At 43.1% G+C, this 17,778-nt stretch overlaps 1 protein-coding gene across 4 annotated transcripts in view; it reads left to right on the forward strand.

The window, feature by feature from the left end:
- The first annotated feature begins 1,844 nt into the window (after positions 1–1,844).
- The window catches only part of CYFIP1 (cytoplasmic FMR1 interacting protein 1), an 82,229-nt gene continuing 66,295 nt past the window's right edge, over positions 1,845–17,778 (forward strand). For 2 of the 4 annotated variants that reach the window (XM_074608000.1, XM_074607991.1), the window contains exon 1: positions 1,846–2,068. The gene's annotated coding sequence lies outside the window, so the exon portion shown is untranslated. Of the gene's footprint in view, positions 2,069–17,778 lie in introns of all 4 variants that reach the window. The other 2 variants (XM_074607987.1, XM_074608017.1) reach the window with 2 other exon arrangements.

Genomic DNA, 17,778 nt, shown 5'->3' on the forward strand with positions numbered 1-17,778 from the left:
AGTTGTTTTTTACTTAAGCAAGCTCGTTGCCCCGAGCAGGGTTTGTGGAAAAGGGTGTGGGATGGATTGTGCTGAACAGTACCAGCTGTCGTTTTAGAAAATGAAGCATCCAGCTCTGGTTGTGTTTTACGGTTTTGTCTGAGCTGGGCTTGGAAGCTAGGCTGATACGGAGCTGTGATGGGGGAAATTCATTTGTTTGGTATATGCACTTGAAATATACAAACAGTCAAAGAAGGATAAGCAGCCACATCCTAGAAAATAAATTGTTTCACAGAAAAGACTATATTGCAGTGCAGGGGAAAATATGACTGTGAAGATGTGCCTGTGATATGATGAAATGGTAACAATAACATTTTGAAATGATGCGTAATTCTCCACAAGCTGTGGGAATTCTTGATGATATGATTAGAGGATTAGAGACTACTTGAAATAATGAGAATTAGGGGGTTTAGCAATTCATGCCCACTTTCCAAAGGCCTTCTTGTAGATGCTGGTACAAAAAGGCTGTTTAAGGAAATTTAATACAGTGGAAATTTGTTTGGAAAAAAACAATAGATGAAGTAAAGGACTAATTATTCTGTTCTCAGCACAAAAATCATTAATAGCACAGTGTCCCACTAACAGCTGTTGAAAACAGAGACCTAAAATTGCTTGCTGCAGCCATACTGTGTAGTTTTCTGATGATTAGAGAGGATTTTCAAGAGTAAATAAAATGCTGGGTGCGTTAAAGCAGTCAAATACAAGCAAATGGGCTTTGAGGAAAAATTGTTTGGAAGTTCCCATGCGCTTAGCTCACTGTAACCCCTACATATCGTAGATTTGTGCATTCTGTCTGCCATAAAATATTGGATGGAAAGAACAATCTTGACAAACTTCAGTGAAAAAGAGCTGGCAGTTTCACTTTGTGGTGCAGCATCAAGTCCATTAGATGAATCTTGAAGCAATAAAAGAAAAAACTTTAAATGGGAGAAAATTCCATGGACAAGGTAAGCAAAGTTTAAAATGAGCAAGTACGTAGAATCATAGAATGGTTCAGGTTGGAAGGGACCTTAAAGATTATCCAGTTCCAACCCCCTGCCATGGGCAGGGACACCTCCCACTAGACCAGGCTGCTCCAAGCCCCAACCAACCTGGCCTTGAACACTTCCAGGGATGGGGCATCCACAGCTTCTCTGGGCAACCTGTTCCAGTGTCTCATTGGAGTGTCTCTGGGCAACCTGTTCTGGTGTCTCACTATGTTTTTCATAGTGAAAAATTTCTTCCTAATATCTAACCTAAATCTACCTTCTTCCAGTTTGAAGCCATTACCCCTCATCCTATCCCTACATGCCCTAGTGAAAAGTCCCTCCCCAGCTTTCTTACAGGCCCCCTTCAGGTACTGGAAGACTGCTATAAGGTCTCCTTGGAATATACGTGTTTGTTGTGTTTTACAGGAAAATAAAAGCGGGAGGTTGTCAACAGCCGGTGGGAAACAGCCGTTCTTTTTTTTTTTTTTTTTTCCTATTTTTATTTTCAGTGAACAGTGGCATTTCGGGTACGAAAAGGAGATCCATGCGCACCCTCTAGAGGACATTTTAAAGGCTCTTTCCTAGGGGATACCCTTTGCTGCTTCCAGGTTACATCCCGGGGGGCTCTTTCCCTCGCCATCCTGCCAAAACTGTGGAAATTAATAACGCCGGGACGCCGGTTTTCCATGGCGGAGTGTGTGTGTGGGAGGACGACGGCTCTCACGGCGGTGCCAGAGGGAACTGGGGTTCTCCGGGAGGAGGAGGAGGAGGAGGAGGAGGAGGAGCCGGAGCCTGCAGGGGAGGGAAGGGGGCGGCAGGTTTGGGATGAGGCGGGAGGAGGAGGAGGAGCTGGGGCGGCAGGAAGGGTGTTTCCCTGCGCAGCTCCCGGTTGAAGTGACTCAGGCAGGAAACTCCCCGCCAGGCGCGGCCCAGGGAGCGGGAGCCGCCGGGCCGACCGCGACCCTCGGCGGCGGAGGGGCCGAGCGAAACTCCCGGACGGACGGACATACAGACAAACAGACGGGACGGGACGGGACTCCTCCTGAGCCGGAGGCGAGCGGGTGAGCAGCGCTTCCCCGGGCTCGGAGCGGCCTGCCCGCGGGGTGGGGGCCCGTCCCTGAGGCGGCGGCGGCGTCTTCACCTCCCCCCCCCCCCCTCCGTTTATAGGCGCTTTCTCTGAGGCGCCGGACGGTTCACCGGCCCCGCCGAGCCGGCCCGGGGAGGCCCCACAACCCCCGCGGCGGGGCGGGCCCGCCCCGCCGCGGGGGTTGTGGGGCCTCCCCGGGCCCGGGCCGGCTCGGCGGGGCCGGTGCCGGGCGTCGCCTCAGAGGCGGCGGCGGGAGGGGTGCCTTGTGAGGCGTCTCGTCGGCGGGGCCCTCAGGCGGGCCCCGCCGGTGGGGGTGAAAAAGCCTGAGGGGTTAATTAACCTGCAAGTTAATTTTTTTTCCTTTTTTAGTCCATAACGCAGAGGTGGTGGGAGGTCTTAGGCTGTCTGGGAGCGGATTAGATGGGGCGGGGGGGAATAAAAATAAAAAGCCCCTATGCAAGTTCGTCCCGCTCTTCAGGTAAAGGAGATGATCCAGCGTCTGTCTGCGGACATCGAGTAATTTCCTCCTGAGGAAGTTGACTTTTATCCTGTTGAAACAGGATGTTTTAGTGAGAGCAGCAGTGTAAGCAGGGAACTCCCCGGATGGATGGTCCGGTAGCCCTTCCCTCTTCAATGAGCAAAGAAATGAAGACAGACATGTGCTTATAGAATCATAGGATGGTTTATGTTGGAAGGGACCTTAAAGATCACCTAGTTCCAACCCCCCTGCCATGGGCAGGGACACCTCCCACTAGACCCGTCCAGCCTGGCCTTGAAACCTCCAGGGATGGGGCATCCACAGCTTACCTGGGCAACCCGTTCCAGTGTCTCACCAGCCTCACGGTGAAAAAATTCTTCCTAATATCTAACCTAAATCTGCCCTCTTCGAGTCTGAGGCCATTACCCCTCGTCCTACCACTACGTGCCCTAGTGAAAAGTCCCTCCCCAGCTTTCTTATAGGCCCCTTTCAGGTACTGGAAAGCTGCTATAAGGTCTCCCTGGAGCCTTCTCCAGACTGAACAACCCCAACTCTCTCAGTCTGTCCTCGTAGGAGAGATTTTCTAACCCTCTGATCATCCGTTCCGAGTATTCCTGTAGTTCATCAACAACTCTGCTAACCGTCTTTGCCTTTCAGTTGGCACTCATTGCCTTGATTTTTTTTTTATTCCTGCCCAGTTTGATGACAGGTTTGAGTAGTATTTAAACATGTAAATGGTTGTTTGTGCCAGGGAAGCTGTTAGGAGGAAGTTGTCTTTGTGGGATGTAGCCAGTCTGCCTGAAGTGATGGCTGGAGAGTTTGCGTTGGAGGGGGAGGAAAGCTGTCTGAGCGAATTTCTCCTTAATTAGAAGGTCATACCACGCTTTGCTGTAAACTGTGGGAAATTGAAAGCTTAGGCTAATGAGCAGCTCCGGTCCTTATTGCATTTCAGTTACTTATTTGCCATAACTTCATTACAATAAACTTACTGAACACGTACACATGCAGTGTTGCTGGTTAGCATATTTTTCAAAATGGAACTTCTAATAATACTGTAATGCAATTCTGTGATCTCTGGATTATGTTTATATTATTGCACTTATTATACAAACTGTTCCATGCTCAGACTGAGTATCTCTGAGCTATATATACTGAAAATGCGTTGTTAGTCCTTATTTCAACGCTCTGGTTCTTGACTTTATCTAACTCCTGCTCTAGCTTTTTAAAAACTCTTTGGCTTTTTAAACACTGAGCTTCTCCTGATTTAATGTAAAAGGCTCTTTTAAGCATTCCCAGACGACTGGTCTGTGAAGTCTATCTGGTGTAGGCAGCCAGTGTCTCTGTAGCTGTGGGGAAGGAGGTGGAGGACAAATTCGTAAGCAGCCCGAACAGCATTGACGTACAGCAGGAAGGCTTAGTCCCGGTATCATCAAAGCTTGCTTGGCTTGCCCTCTCAGAAATGTACAGTAGTCTTTCTCTGCAGAAGCTTACTGTTTGTTTGGTGGGAGTTTTATGGTTTTCTTATGTTGGTGGGTTTTTTTTGTGCTTTTTTTTTTTTTTTTGTAAAGGATGATGTGATCGATGGAATATCTCAGTTGTACTTTGTGGTTTTCAGATTGCTACACCTAACTTACTTATATATTTATTTTGAGAATAAACTTCTTGAGATCTTATAAAAATAAACAAGGCACCCTTCAAATTGTGCTGCTGAAGATGAGTAAGACTCTGCATGTTTTGCTTACAAACCTTGGGTTTGGTCAATTCCTGTTGAGGGTTATGGTGAAGAGAGTGGAGTGGTGCTTGAAATGTGTTCAGCAATGTTAACTTAAAAATTCTCACTTAATAGATACCACAGTATTTAAACTGAAGAGGAGCTGAATTACGTAAGTTGTTTAAAAAAAAAAAATAATCTACATTATAAAAAGGGGAATGTTCCACAAACAGTCAAGACTTTTCAGTTCTTAACTCCCAAATGTGTGATTTAGAAAAGCTGCTAGTCCTTAACTGATGTACCCACAATATCCAAAGCAGTCATTAAATAAAATTCTTGTTTCTTCAGTTTGCCTTAGGTGAAAATCAGCCCCTGGGCTTGAACACACAAATTCTCTTGACCCATTACACAGACTTCAAAGCATAATTAAATATTTAAAAGATATCTGTTCCAGCTGTGTGTTCTATGTTAAAAGTTAGCCTGATATACTCCGTAAGTTTTGGTTAGTGCTTTGCTTATTCATTCTGTGAGAGAGGTGCCGTGGAAGGTGGCTCGCTCCCGAGGGTAGGTTTCACAATCTTGTCGTAACTCTCGGAATCATCTGACTTTGTGTTTTGTTTCTTGAAGATTTCAAAGATATTCAGGCTGAGGTGGAACCTTCAGGGTGGTTGGATTTGAGCTGCGAAGTTGGAACAAAAAGATGGAACAAAAAATCCCTACAAAGCTCCTTTTGTTGGATTCAGTTTTATTCATTCTTTGGCCTGAAAGCTGCTAGAATTGCTTGCAGTGCTACATAACAGAAAATTAACTTTAGCATAACTTCCACGCATATTTTATGCGTGCATCAAGATAGTTTCATTTTGCAGTCATTGCTCTACGTTCTCAGGGCAAGTTCTTCATGTGGTTCCTTTGCTGTACCAAAAAGTAAAGTAAACTTTAATGTCAGGCCGCGTGTTATGTCACAGTCAATCAGAAATCAGCTGTATGATTGACTTCACTTCTCTTGAAACAGTGATGCTGCAAGTTTCTGAATTTTTGTTGTTTATATATTTTTAAATAGCTGTACTTACTATGGCAAGCCCCAACTTAGTGAGCAATTATTCTTGAACCAAATTAAACGCTTGTTTACCTAGGGGTGCTGCAGGAGCTTGACACAAACCAGGAGTGAATGGCCAGTGAAGTGGTTTGGGTGGATCCATACCTGCACTTGGGAATGTGATTCATTTAAACAGTCCTGAGCTTCCGTTTGGACGTGCTCTCAGTTAGATCGTACAGAGAAGGAGTAGTAAATATAACAGATTCGGAAACTATTGATATTTAGAATATGTAATTTGTTACAAGTAGCCTGTGGCAGACCTTACTCCTGTACGGCATTTTGTTAGTTACTGGCTACAGTGTTATTTGAATGCATAACAAATGAAAGCTACTTACATTTGTCCTTTTTTTCATGCTTGTGTGCAGATCTGATATAGTAACATGAAATAAGGACATTTCAACATGGTGAACCATGGTTGTATACCTGCAAAAACTTACTGAGAATTTAGTAATGATACTTACATTTTAAGCTACAGACATCAGTTTAGGATTCTTCTTTACTATACATCTGCCCTTAGAAGCTGACATTTGTAGGGCTTGGTTACACTTTGCTCTGTAATACTGATAACTGAGAGTGTGTATTGATTTGCTTGTTTTAAGTATAATTCCATTAATCCACATCACCTGTCTTTCTAGTGGTAAAATTAACATACAGTGCCTCTATGAGTCTTGCTACAGGAAGGCAGAGGGTGCAAAACAGCAGAAAATCTTTCTGTCTCTTGGCACCAAAAATGTTGTAACTAATCTTTTGGGTAGCTGTTTCTTATCTCTCGTAAACGCACCAGCAAAAAACACTGAAGCTTGTTTTCTTGATAGGACTTAAAAGATTTTCTCTGTGTCAGTATGTATTGTTTATGCTCTACCTCAATTATGTCTGTAAATATATGTGCGTTCGTAAATGTGTGCATTGTGGAGAAAATCCTTTCTTCAGAAAGTTCAGTATTTTGGGGGAAAAGTGTCAGTCTGTGACTTCTAACTGGAAAAAGTAGGACGGTGGTAAACGTGGGTATGGCACAAGTAATTGCCAGGCACTTACCACCTTGGTAGCAACCCCTCCCCTCAGGCTGATCGTCAGCAGGACAGCAAGTGGATTTACAGCTGTGTAGCCCTTCTAGAGAAAGACCGTTGTGGGAGAGGTGATTTAAGGTTGTGGGCAGCAGACACGAGAGCAGATCTGGCTGGGGGTGCTGGGGAGGGAGCCCAGCTCTCCGAGCCTTCCTGGCTGGGAGGTGGTGGTCCTTGCTCCCGGGGATGGCTGGGAGCAGAGCTTGTGCCCTGGTGCCACATCCTTTCCCAAAATTTTCTGTATCTGTTTTCATCCTGCCAGACCCCTGCTCCTGCTGGCAGAGACCCAAATGGGGCATCAGTGCCACAGCCCAGTGAGGCCCTGAGCTGAGGGAGGGCTCTTGAGGTGGAAATCCCTTCATAGCTAAACGAGTTGTTTGCTGAGTGCTCCCTGTTTGGGACTCACCCAGGTGTGGATTTGCAACCCTCCAAGTCAGGCAGCAAGGTCCTTCTTAAACTCTTCTCAATAACCAGAGAGAACTGAAGGTGAATGTGGTGGCCCTTCAGTTTGGTGGTTGCTCTGTGGTTCTGGGGGTGGGGGTGTGGGTGGGTGTGGGTGTGGCTGGGACAGGTGCCCTGGCATAGGCACAGCTTAAAGTGAATGTCCTGTGCAAGAGGGGAGGTTCTAACTGCTAACTTTAATAAAGCTTTTCTTATTTCAAGTAATTGGGTAACACATGAGGAACTGATGCTTCTGTTCTTGCTTTCATTGCGAGGTAAATGCCAGGGCAGCAGGCTCTGGTGCCCCCCTTTCCCTGGGTTGTGAGTGCTCCTGGTTTACAAAGCAGTTACTTGTGGAGTGAAATTGCATGATTTCTCCATGTTTGGACCAGATGTTGGGAGATTTCCTCAGCTTAATGGTGTGTCTCCTAAAAAGCCTCTCACAGGTCTGGTTTCTGCAGGTCTGCTTTTCAGGAATGTTGGTCAATAGGTAGTAGAATGACCAAGCAACTTTTTAAAGCCAAGGATTACTAATTTGGAGCAAAAAAAAATGCCATTCCCCTTCTCCTCCTTCCACCAAAAGACATCTGAAGACTTCAGACAGCGTGTAGACTTATGCTTGTTAGATGACATTCCCTACAAATGATTAGCAGGGTTGAGTCTCAGTAATGTTCTTATGAATGAATACAATAGTAAATATAAGAAAAAAAAAATGGCAGTCTTCATTTTAGAAACAAATACTCAGATTTCAAAACCAGTGCTGTGGTTTTATTGTTAGGAAATGAGTCCCAAGAGTTGACATGCTAAGTAGCACATCCAGTTGTGTAAGTGGTACAAAGAGCTTTCAGAGGTGCTTGCCTTTATGCACTACAGGTATGCAAGAGATTTGTTTCCAGGGTCTAGATAAAAATATGGTATTGCTGTATGTCACTTTAAAATACTTTAATTCTGGTAGGGACATGGACACTTTGTTGGCAGGAAATAAAAATGCTATAGACCTGAACTTGATTTGTAGTCTTCTTTCAATATAGCTCTAATTATTTTAAGTGGATTCACTGACCTATATTAAATCAATGAGGACAGTGCACTGAATTATATGTTTTGGATGTAAAGTTCAGGTAAACTATCATGACACATTGCTCAAGATAGATGTGGATGCTTATCAGGTGATACCAGAAGTAAAGCTTTTGATGAATTTTCACTGAAACTGCATATTTTCATATATAGTATAACAAATGAAAGTATAAAATGTTATAGATGATGAACTCATTTAGAGGAAAAAGAAAGCTGAAGAAACTAAAAGCCTAGTTGCTTATTTCCTTTTTCTCCTTCACCCTGTCCTATAGTATTTCCTTAATTTTTTTTAAGAGAACTATTAAACTATAACTTGCTTCTTGTCTGATTCTCCCCTTCCTCCATGAAATGCATGTGGTGGTACATTTTTTTTTTTTATAACAGCTTCTGAAGACACTCTTTTTTTTTAATACTCTAATTTTGCAAAAAATTGTACATTACTTTTGAACTGTGTTGGATATGAAATAAAAATCTGCTTTTAAGCATGAATAAGTACAAATTTGCCTAAAATATCTTCAAACCTATTTTTCAGATAAAGCAGCATACATTTTTTGCTTCAGTGAAAGTTGAGGGACTTCTATTGCTGATTTTGGTAAATACTTTCAGGTAGAGGGAAGGAGTAGGAATGACAGCACGCAGCCTCTGTTTTGAAGAGTCATTATTATTGAAGCCTTTGTTCATGTTTTAAACTTAAAATTTAAGTCAGTGCCAAAGTCAGAGTTTCACCTGCAGGTTTGCATTGAAAAAACCTGCTGGGTATAATTAATGCCTGCCATGGCATTGGGGGCTTATGCTGTAAGATGGAGATGGATGTGTAATGTGGAGGCACTATGGAAGGGAGATTTGGGGGGCTGCTGCTGGGCTGGCCCAGAAGTGGCGAGACTGACCCTGGAGCGACCATGTCTGGAACTGGGCTCAGGAAGAGAGTGCTATCCTCACCTCCCCTGAGAAAACAATGTTTTCTTCTTTATTTCTCCCCAGTCTTGTGAGATGAAAGTACAGCTCAAGAACTCGCATGCTTAAATAAAGAGTTTGTCTAAGGCTGAGGGGTTGCATTATTGCTTAGATTGAAAGACGCCAGACTCTTGTCTTTCCATCTTTGTGGCTCATCTCCTTCACCTGTGATGTGACAGACTGGTGCTCAGCCCAACATCCACTGCTCCTTTCAGCATATGCACACAGGTGTGCCCTTTTTGATTAAAGTAACCGCATTCCCCCCCACCCCAAACATAAAGGACAACCAACTAAACCCATGTTGAATAGGCATGTGGTAGCAGTCTTTCTGCAGCCTGAATAGTGCTGTGTCTGAGCGATGCCAGGCTAACTCCATGTGCACATGCTTTCTCCTCTTCTTTCTGGGGTGGCTATTGGTCTTGCTTCTTCCTTCCTTGTTCTCTGCAGAATCCTTACACTGTGAATCTTACCTTTGCTAAGAAATAAGAGAGCTTTTCACAACTGCTGAACATGCCATAAGTGCTGTGCTGCAGTGCTGAACTTAAGTCTTGCCCAAAGCAATGCCATGGAGCATTGCTTCAGAACACACCCATGCAGCAGCGGGAAGAATCAGAAACACAAGTATGGAAGAAATGTGCCTTGAGGACAGCTGCAGGAGATGACAGCAGCAGCGCAGCAAAACAAGAAGGTTAAACAACAGGGGAGGGGAGGAGTGGACTGGGTGAGAGGAGAACAACATGAAAAAGAGAAGGGGAGGGAGTTAGTCAACAAGCAGTAAGAAGAAAGAACTGGAAGTTGAAGGACAAGCAAAATGTAAGTTGCAGTTGGTGCAACTCAGAGATGTAATATCAGGGAATATTAAAGGGGTGAGGCAAATAAGCGTAGCAAAACAGATCTCAGCACACCTAATCTGGAATGAGACAACAGTTAAATCTTTAACTTCATTCCAGCCTGGAGAGAGGCCAAACATTGCAAAAGGGGTTTTAGTATGTATATAAATTTAGGATTAATACTTTTTTCCATGTTCACTCAGAACTAACTCAGCTCTGTAAGAATTAATTAGTAAATCAGCACAAAACCCCTCAGCCATCTAGCCCCACCAATAGATGATTTTATATTGGCAATTTATATGTTGGGGTTCAGGCTTAGATACACAGATAAAACAAACCAAGCAAAACCCCTCTGTGCATTTTTCTTGTAGCACAAGTGCCATTGCAGAGGGAGTTGCATGCTGCAGACCAAGGTGCAGTGACAGCCCATGCCATCCTTGGGGTGCCTTTGGGGCAAACTTTGCAGGGTTAGGCTTCTCCCATATAACTGTAATGGATTCTCAAATAAAACAAGCGGGGATGAGCAGAATCAGCTTCCCATTTTTGAAGTGTGTGCATCGCACTACGCTTGAGATTCCTGCATGGGGATAGCACTTGACGCTGCATTTTACTATCAGGAAGTCGCATCTCTCCTCCAAAGCTTCAGGATGTGGAATGGTACTGCACATGCATAGCACTAGCCGGGCTGCCCATCAGTGTACCTGGTGATTGCTAGCTGCATTGTCCATGCATTTCTGCTGGCTGCTAACACAGCAGGAAAAGATAAACCCACTCTTGTGCTGACTTGCTCGCAAGAATATAGTGACTCCAGCCTTGTGCTGTGATACAGGAGTGCTAGGCTTACATGCTGTTCTCTAATTGTGGGAGAGTTTTCCTACTGATGCTTTAAAAGGGGGTATGTAGTAGACCTGTACCTGCTGGCAGGCATCAAGAAAGGCGATTCTGTCCTACCGTGGCTCACCAGTCTTGGTGTAGGCTTTGTCCAAAGAGCCTGAGAGTTTCCGTTCGTAACCTGTTGTGACAAAAGGCCTTCCTGTCATTGGGAATGTGCTTGAATTCATCCAGGACATTGGAAGGGAACACCTATAGTTACTTGACAAGCGTGACCGCTTGTCATCTGAGTGCTGGTGGTCAGTGTGTCAGCGAGCCATTTCAGCTACATAACAGCATCATTAGGAGCAGTGTCCTCCTGACCTTGATTATCTTGTGGGAGGGAGGAACAGTACTGACTCATGAAAGCGTGGCTTTTAGGTTTCATAAATGGCGCTGCCATTGCTTACTGAAGTATCCAATACTGCACAGAATTTGGTTTTCGAGGCGGGTGTATCACTGAGCGCTTGAACCTTGGTTGCACGGTTATCGCGTAGGTATTGCTTGTGTAAATAGACAGGGATTGCCTGTCATGATGTTTCCCTGCAGGGGACAGAAGCTGGACAGGTAGCAGTGTAGGCTGCTTTAACGAAGAAGGTTGCCTGAAAAATTCACATATGACTGAATGCAAAGAGCTTTTAGTTCGGGAAGTTGAGTTTTTCTAAAAAAAAAAAAAAAAAAAAAAAAAAAAAAGAATTTTCTGCCCTTTAGCCTTACATTTTCCCCCAAATCTGTGTCTGCTCTTGGAAGCCTGCTTCCTCCCCTGCACTCCTCCAGTGGCAAGACAAAGCAGTTAAATGTGAGCCACATGGCCCCATAGGAGTCTAATACTAAATTAATTGTTTCTATTCTATGGCCACTCTTCTGAGACTTGCTATGGTGCTGGGATAATTCAGTGCCGGAATTTTTGTTTTCTCTTTTTCTCTTCTTGAGCCTTTTTTAATTCCAGTTGCAGATGTATTTTTGAAAGCTTAGCAGTATGTAGATCTGTTGCACAAAGGACTGTCAGCTGCTGTTTGCTTTCTCCTGTCTTTTACTTCAATCAGGCTGGCCAGTAAATGATGTGAAAAGCATTTTTCTTTGCTCCTTCAGTTTATGCAAATCTGTTGCTTAGGAACGGAGAGGAGCTCCAGTCCCGAAAGGAACATCTTACGCTGATCCCCTTGGCAAAAAGGCGGATTGTGCTGTCCAGAGCATGGAAAAAGCATTCAAACGGAGAAGATCCAGCACATCGCTGTTCTCTGAAGCACTTAGTTATCAGTCTGTTAAAATGTTTTCTGCTCACTTTGAATTGATAGGTAGGCAGTTAAATGTCTGAGGCTTTTGAAGTTTAATTAAAATAGAACTAAAAGGGATTTTTTGAGAGAGATCTTAGAGGCTTGAAAGAAAAGTGAATATTATAGTAATCACTGTGCTGTTCTTGGAAGAGAAAATCCATTCCTTTTGTTAACTCTTCCCTTCACAAGGGTCTTTTGTGATCAGTTTATGGTTTAACTTGACTAGGAACATTACACAGAATATTGAATGAAATTTTCTTCATAGAAAAATGATTTAATTGATTTTCTGCAAGCCAGTACCATAGAAGAATGGCACAATGGAACAGAAGAAACCTGAAAATGTTGTGTTGCTATAGGGATAAAACTTAACTTCTGCTGCTGTGCAGACCCAGCCTGTTCCTGTGGGAATGTTGTCATTAGTTCCCATGGAGTTCACCGAGATTGGACCTATAGACCCCAGTTCAGCAGGCCATTCAAGCATCTCTTTAAATTTATCTCTCTTTTAATTTCTCTCCTTCTGTGTATGGACTATAGAATGCCTTTGTTCTGCCTTTTTGAAGGATATGCTTCTCTTCTCCCTCTTTAACTGCTGTACATAGAGTTTTCCTGATTCTCATCATGGTGTTCAGTCCTGTAAAGTAGGGTAAGCTTTGCTTTATTTATTTATTTATTTATTTATGCATGCCTGTTTTTAAAAAGACAAAACAACTCATGTGGATGCATATTTCAATTTATGGATTGCACAGCAATTGTAATCTTCAGTCTCCATGCCAGGCTTGAGATTTTGTTTTAATTTAAGATTCAAAGATGCTTTTGCAGACATAGGAAAGAAGAGAGGCAATGTCAAAGGAAGTGCTGTTTAAAGTGCAGACAGACTTCCTCTTTGTCTTATTTTGAGCCTGGGAACATGTACTAGCACTTGGAGATCAAATGCATCTATTTAAAAGCAAAATGAAAAAAATGTGTCCAGTGGACTGCAAAAAGGCACAGGACATCCCTTCCCAACACCTGTTTTCAGTCAAATGAAACAGTGTTCTCATCTGCAAAGTCATAAAATATTCTAAAATTTCTGTAATCCAGCAGATCTTTGTTAGTCGTTTAAACTCCACCTTAATTATCTCACTCCTTGGCATGATCCTTCGCCATTTTTTTGGATATGAAAGTATTTTTTCCACTTACAAATTTCAGTGTTTGAGATCTTTTTGGGTTACGTAGAGCATGGTCTTAGCAAAACCAATTCCCTGAACATCCCAAAACACCTCTGCTTTCTTGGGCTGTATTCTCACACTAATATTAGTGTGTGTTTTATTGGTGTTGGATTCAAGAGCTTACATTGTACCAGGTGCACCTGTGGCCCGTTCTGTGCAGCAGGAGGTGGGGACTGCCGCAGCATCTCTTCTTGTCCCACTTGTGCGGTTGCACTACCACATTGCTGAACATACTGTGGGAACTTCTCCCGCAGTGGTGGAAGAGAGAGAAACAGGTCAGGCTTTGCTGATCCCAACTTGGAGCCTGTCCTGCGGCCCCCGGCTGCCAGCTGCAGCCCCAAACTGCTGACCCAGCCTTTTGTGACCCGGCGGGCCCCAACCTCTCCTCTTGGGCGGTGGGAACTTGCCCTGCAGTTATGGTGGCTGTAGGATATGTTTTTCCTGAACTGTGTTCAGGCCATTTGAAGTGTAACTATCTGCATTTTGAATAGATTCATGCTTCTTTTAAACATCAGGTTTTCTTGGAGCTTGTGGTTAAATGACTGAAAAGATAAGCTTTTGAGAATTTCTTAATTTTGTTTTTTCTGAGATGTGATACTTGTGTCCAAGAATGGTGAAGTAAATGAGTCCCTGTGGTCTGACTTGTACAGTTTGTAAAAATGAAGAGTTTATGATAATTTCAGTGCTCTCTTTTGTATCTGAATGGTGACTTTGTTTTATGCTTTGTTCCAGGAAAAGCACTTGCACTGTCTGTGTTGGGCTCTTGTGCTTCTCTGTGCTCCCTGTTGCTTTTCATTAATTACGGAGGGAGGTTAGCCAGTGGTGCTACTTCCCTGTCTCTTCCCACCCTGATATTCAGCGTGGCTCAACTCTTTACCCATTTAGCTCTTCCTACCTGCCCAGCCAAGTGTTGCTGGAGGTACCGGTGTGTGTGTTTGGGGCAGGGAGGGAGGGGTTCGGTCAAAAGAGAAGGCAACGGTAGGTGGGCTGCTCTGAAGAGGATGGGGTTTGCCCCATCAGGAGCAAAACTCAGGAGAGGTTTGCTCTGCTGCGGCTGCTGTGGGGACAGCCTAGGCAGCTGGTGGTTCGTTCAGGAGCAGATGGGATATGTCTCATTTTTCAGCACCCATTTTCAGAGTCCATCCAAAAAGTGAGATTGAACGAGTGGAGGGAAGTTTTTCATCCATTGCTTTTTCATCTACCACTACTAGCATGCTGCAGCACTTTATGCCAGGGTGGCTTGAGGACCCAACTGAACACAGCTGAACAGTAAACACTTGTTTACTCTCAGACTATTGGGGACATTCTGGTAATTGGGCTGAAGTTAAGCTGAAGAAGGTGCAGATCTTTTATGTCATTGTCTCATTCATACTTTTTTTTTTATTGGAGGTTAATGATAAAAGGAAATCATCACCCATGAACAGCTGAGCCGTTGCTTAAATGAGGTGAGCCTTTGCTCACCTTATCAGCTTGAGTGCCCTGGGCGGCGAGGTTGGCTGCTGTGCGTCCATATGCGATATCAGTGCTGGGGAGAGGTTCGTTCCCTCTCCGTGGCATTGCCTGCTCGCTCCTCAGGTCTTCCCCTTGCCGTGATATCAGCTAAACCCTTCTTTTGTTTTCCATTAAAGTTTACCTTCCAGGGCACGAGATGAGCATGTGGTAGCAATAGACCTAGTTGTGTCCATCGCCTGATCTTTCCGGTGTGCAGCAGTATGGCAAAAGATGTGCTGTAAGGCGCTGACAGTAAAAACCACCTGGAAATTACCCCCCGCCATGTTTCAAGTGCTGGCTTACAGCTCTACCAGTTGTGCGAGGATAAATCCTTAAAGATTTCAAGGTGTGGGTGCTTAGGTGTTCTCAGGTTGTTGAAGCTTTGAATGAGTGATGCAAAAGCTAAAATGCCTGTCAGCTATGGGATTTAGATTTTAATTATTTTTGTTTATTTGAGGGAAGTTTAGTATTGTTATTCCTTTTTCCAAAAAGGAGAGCAAGGATTGCCATAAAGTGAATGCCTCTGCTTGCTATGTAATGGTCTAAATCAGTGTCTTTTGAAGAAAATTTGCTTTTGCTGTAGCTTGATACTCTACTTTTTTTTTTTCTTTTTTGACCAAAGGACTGAATTGTACTATTTATCTGTTTTCTGTGGGAATGGTCACTTGACAATCTCAGTCCAAGGAATAATGCCAGTTTGCAAGTAATTTAAATGGCATATGTACTTGTACCTATCCAAGGAATTCCTTCTTATTCTTTATCTATGTATTTTCAGGATACTCAATATAGCTTTCTATTTTTTAAAATGTTTTGTGATGACATGATACCATCCCTGTTATCTCCTGATCTTGTCTAACACAGCCGTTGAATTTCATCTGATAATTTTTATGGTGAAAGGCTTTATTTTTCACCTGTAAGTAGATATTATCAAACCCAGTTATTTGAGGTTGAACTTTTATGTTGGAATCTACATCTTTTTAAAGCTCAGCTGGGTAGATTCTTAAGGCCGTTGGAGGCTGGTTTTGGGGAAGTCTTGGCCAAATGATTGTGGCAGAAGCTAAAGAGGAACTGCGTGGTAATTTCTACATTTACAACAAGGTCTCAAGAAGCCTACAGTTACCTAAGTTCATTTGCTTTAGCTGCATTTATTTTTTTAAAACTTGGTTGCTAGTTACAAGTTGGATTGTTTGTGCCGTTGCTGAACACATGTAAGAACTATCTCCTATCATCAAGCATCATTTTCCTGTTTTAGCTATTTATAGACTGAGTGCCTGAGTTGCCTTTTGATCTTCTTTTTGATAAATAATTTGACCTGCTTATCTCTGCCACTGGAAGAAACCTTAAAAACTCAAAGTTTTTTTTGTATCTACTTAATTCCCTAGAATTTGGGGGAATTTTTTTAAACTTTGATCTTGAGAGATGAATGGCGTTACAGCAGTCCTTTTTCTCTCAGAGATTCTGAAGTTAATGCTCTTTTCTCTACTTTTTGCTCTCTCAGTCAGTACCTTCTGTTTTATTATTTCTTCTGGTCACTTTTTAATTTTTTTGTCCAAAAGACTTTTTGCCATAATTTGCCTTGTTCATATTTTTTTTTACAAATAGTCTGAAACCTCAGGAGGCCTAAAAGAGCAAGGCTGAGAGGTGCATGCTGGGTGTTTTCTAATATGCTTGGAATTAAGAATATAGATTTTTTGCAAAGACTTCAACATTATTCTGTAAGGAAGGAGATGTGAGAACAGTGTTTTTACTAGGATTGACCTCCTCTTGTCTAAATACGAGAGCAATGTTGTGAGCAGAGAACTGCATAACACGCAGTTGCACAGCTTTGAACAACAGTACAGAATTATGACATTTTAAAAAGAGTGGCAAATCTTTTGTCTGAGTATATTTCAATAATAAGCCAGCTCTGAAGCTAAATCAAAATGTAAACAACGCTTAAGAGACTTTGAGGTCTGGTGCCTTTTTTTTATTTTGCTTTTCTTGTGGACAACGTGATGGAGGTGGCGCAGCGAGCTTCTCTGCAGCCCAAGCTCTTCTGAGCAGTGTCAGGCTCACTCAGTGCTCACCTCCTTTGGAACCAAAGAAAAGGAGGATGTCTTAATTTTAGCTAGCCAGTGGCCTGCATTAACTAACATACTCAAAAGTTTCCCTAAAAACCCTGTGATTGATACCTCTGATCCTTGGACACGGTGGGACTTGGCATCGTAAGGCTGAAGCTAGTCTGTGCAGGAGACAAGGATTTTCTTGATTTGAAATCCAAAAAAAGGAGCTGAGAGTCAGCACAGATGCTACTGTCTCCTGCTTAGAAAGCTGGGTGTGCTCATCAAACACCAAAATTTAGCAAAACAGCATGCTGGCATATGTGATTCTCTGTGCTGGAGAGAGGATGTCAGATAATGAATGGTATTTAATTAAGTTGTGTACATCCAGGAAAATGTGTTCTTGGAGTGCATTTTGACTTTACTGCTGTAATGACGTGTCCTGGTACAAAGATAACAAAAAGAAAAGGAGGATTATTTCAGAAATAATTCTTATACGTCTTCTACCTGAGAAAATCCATCCTGGAAAATCTCAGGTAGGTTCAAAGCTGAAACGTTGTAGAATTTAGTAAGAAAGTTCTTCTCACAGCTTGGGTAAATTTACTAGTATAACTATAATTATCAGTATGACTACAGCGTTTTAATCTGTTCTCATTTAGCTAAACTCCTAATCAGAGTGCAGCTTCTGAATTTTTTAAGTAGGTCTTTGAAGTTTCTGATGTTCTCTGCCAAAAAGGAGCCTGTTAAAGTATTAGCTCTCCAGCCCAGTAATTTCACCTGTAAGAACTCATAATGAAATGACTCTTAAGGAGACAAAGCTATCTAATTTTCTGTCTTTGGAATTTTAGTTTTCTTAAATTAATTTTTATGAGACTTAGGAGGAAAAAAAAATCTGGTTTTGCCAGCCCTCCATCGTTGTACACTAGAAACAGACATCTTTTGGAGCTGGTTTTACTAACAACAGCAGCAGAAAAGAAAGGGGGAAAAACCCCCAGACTTCAAGGAAATCTTTTCTGTCCTGGTCCCAGGGCTTCCACATCAGGCGCGGATGTGGCAAGGACCTTGTGGTGGTGTCACCTGGCTGTGGGACATTGTCTTCCGGCTAACACGGTGTGAGCGTGGCCAAGCTCCGGCTGTTTCACCACTGCCGC

Source organism: Larus michahellis, chromosome 1 (assembly GCF_964199755.1).
Source record: "Larus michahellis chromosome 1, bLarMic1.1, whole genome shotgun sequence".
In the NCBI taxonomy this organism is placed as follows: domain Eukaryota; kingdom Metazoa; phylum Chordata; class Aves; order Charadriiformes; family Laridae; genus Larus; species Larus michahellis.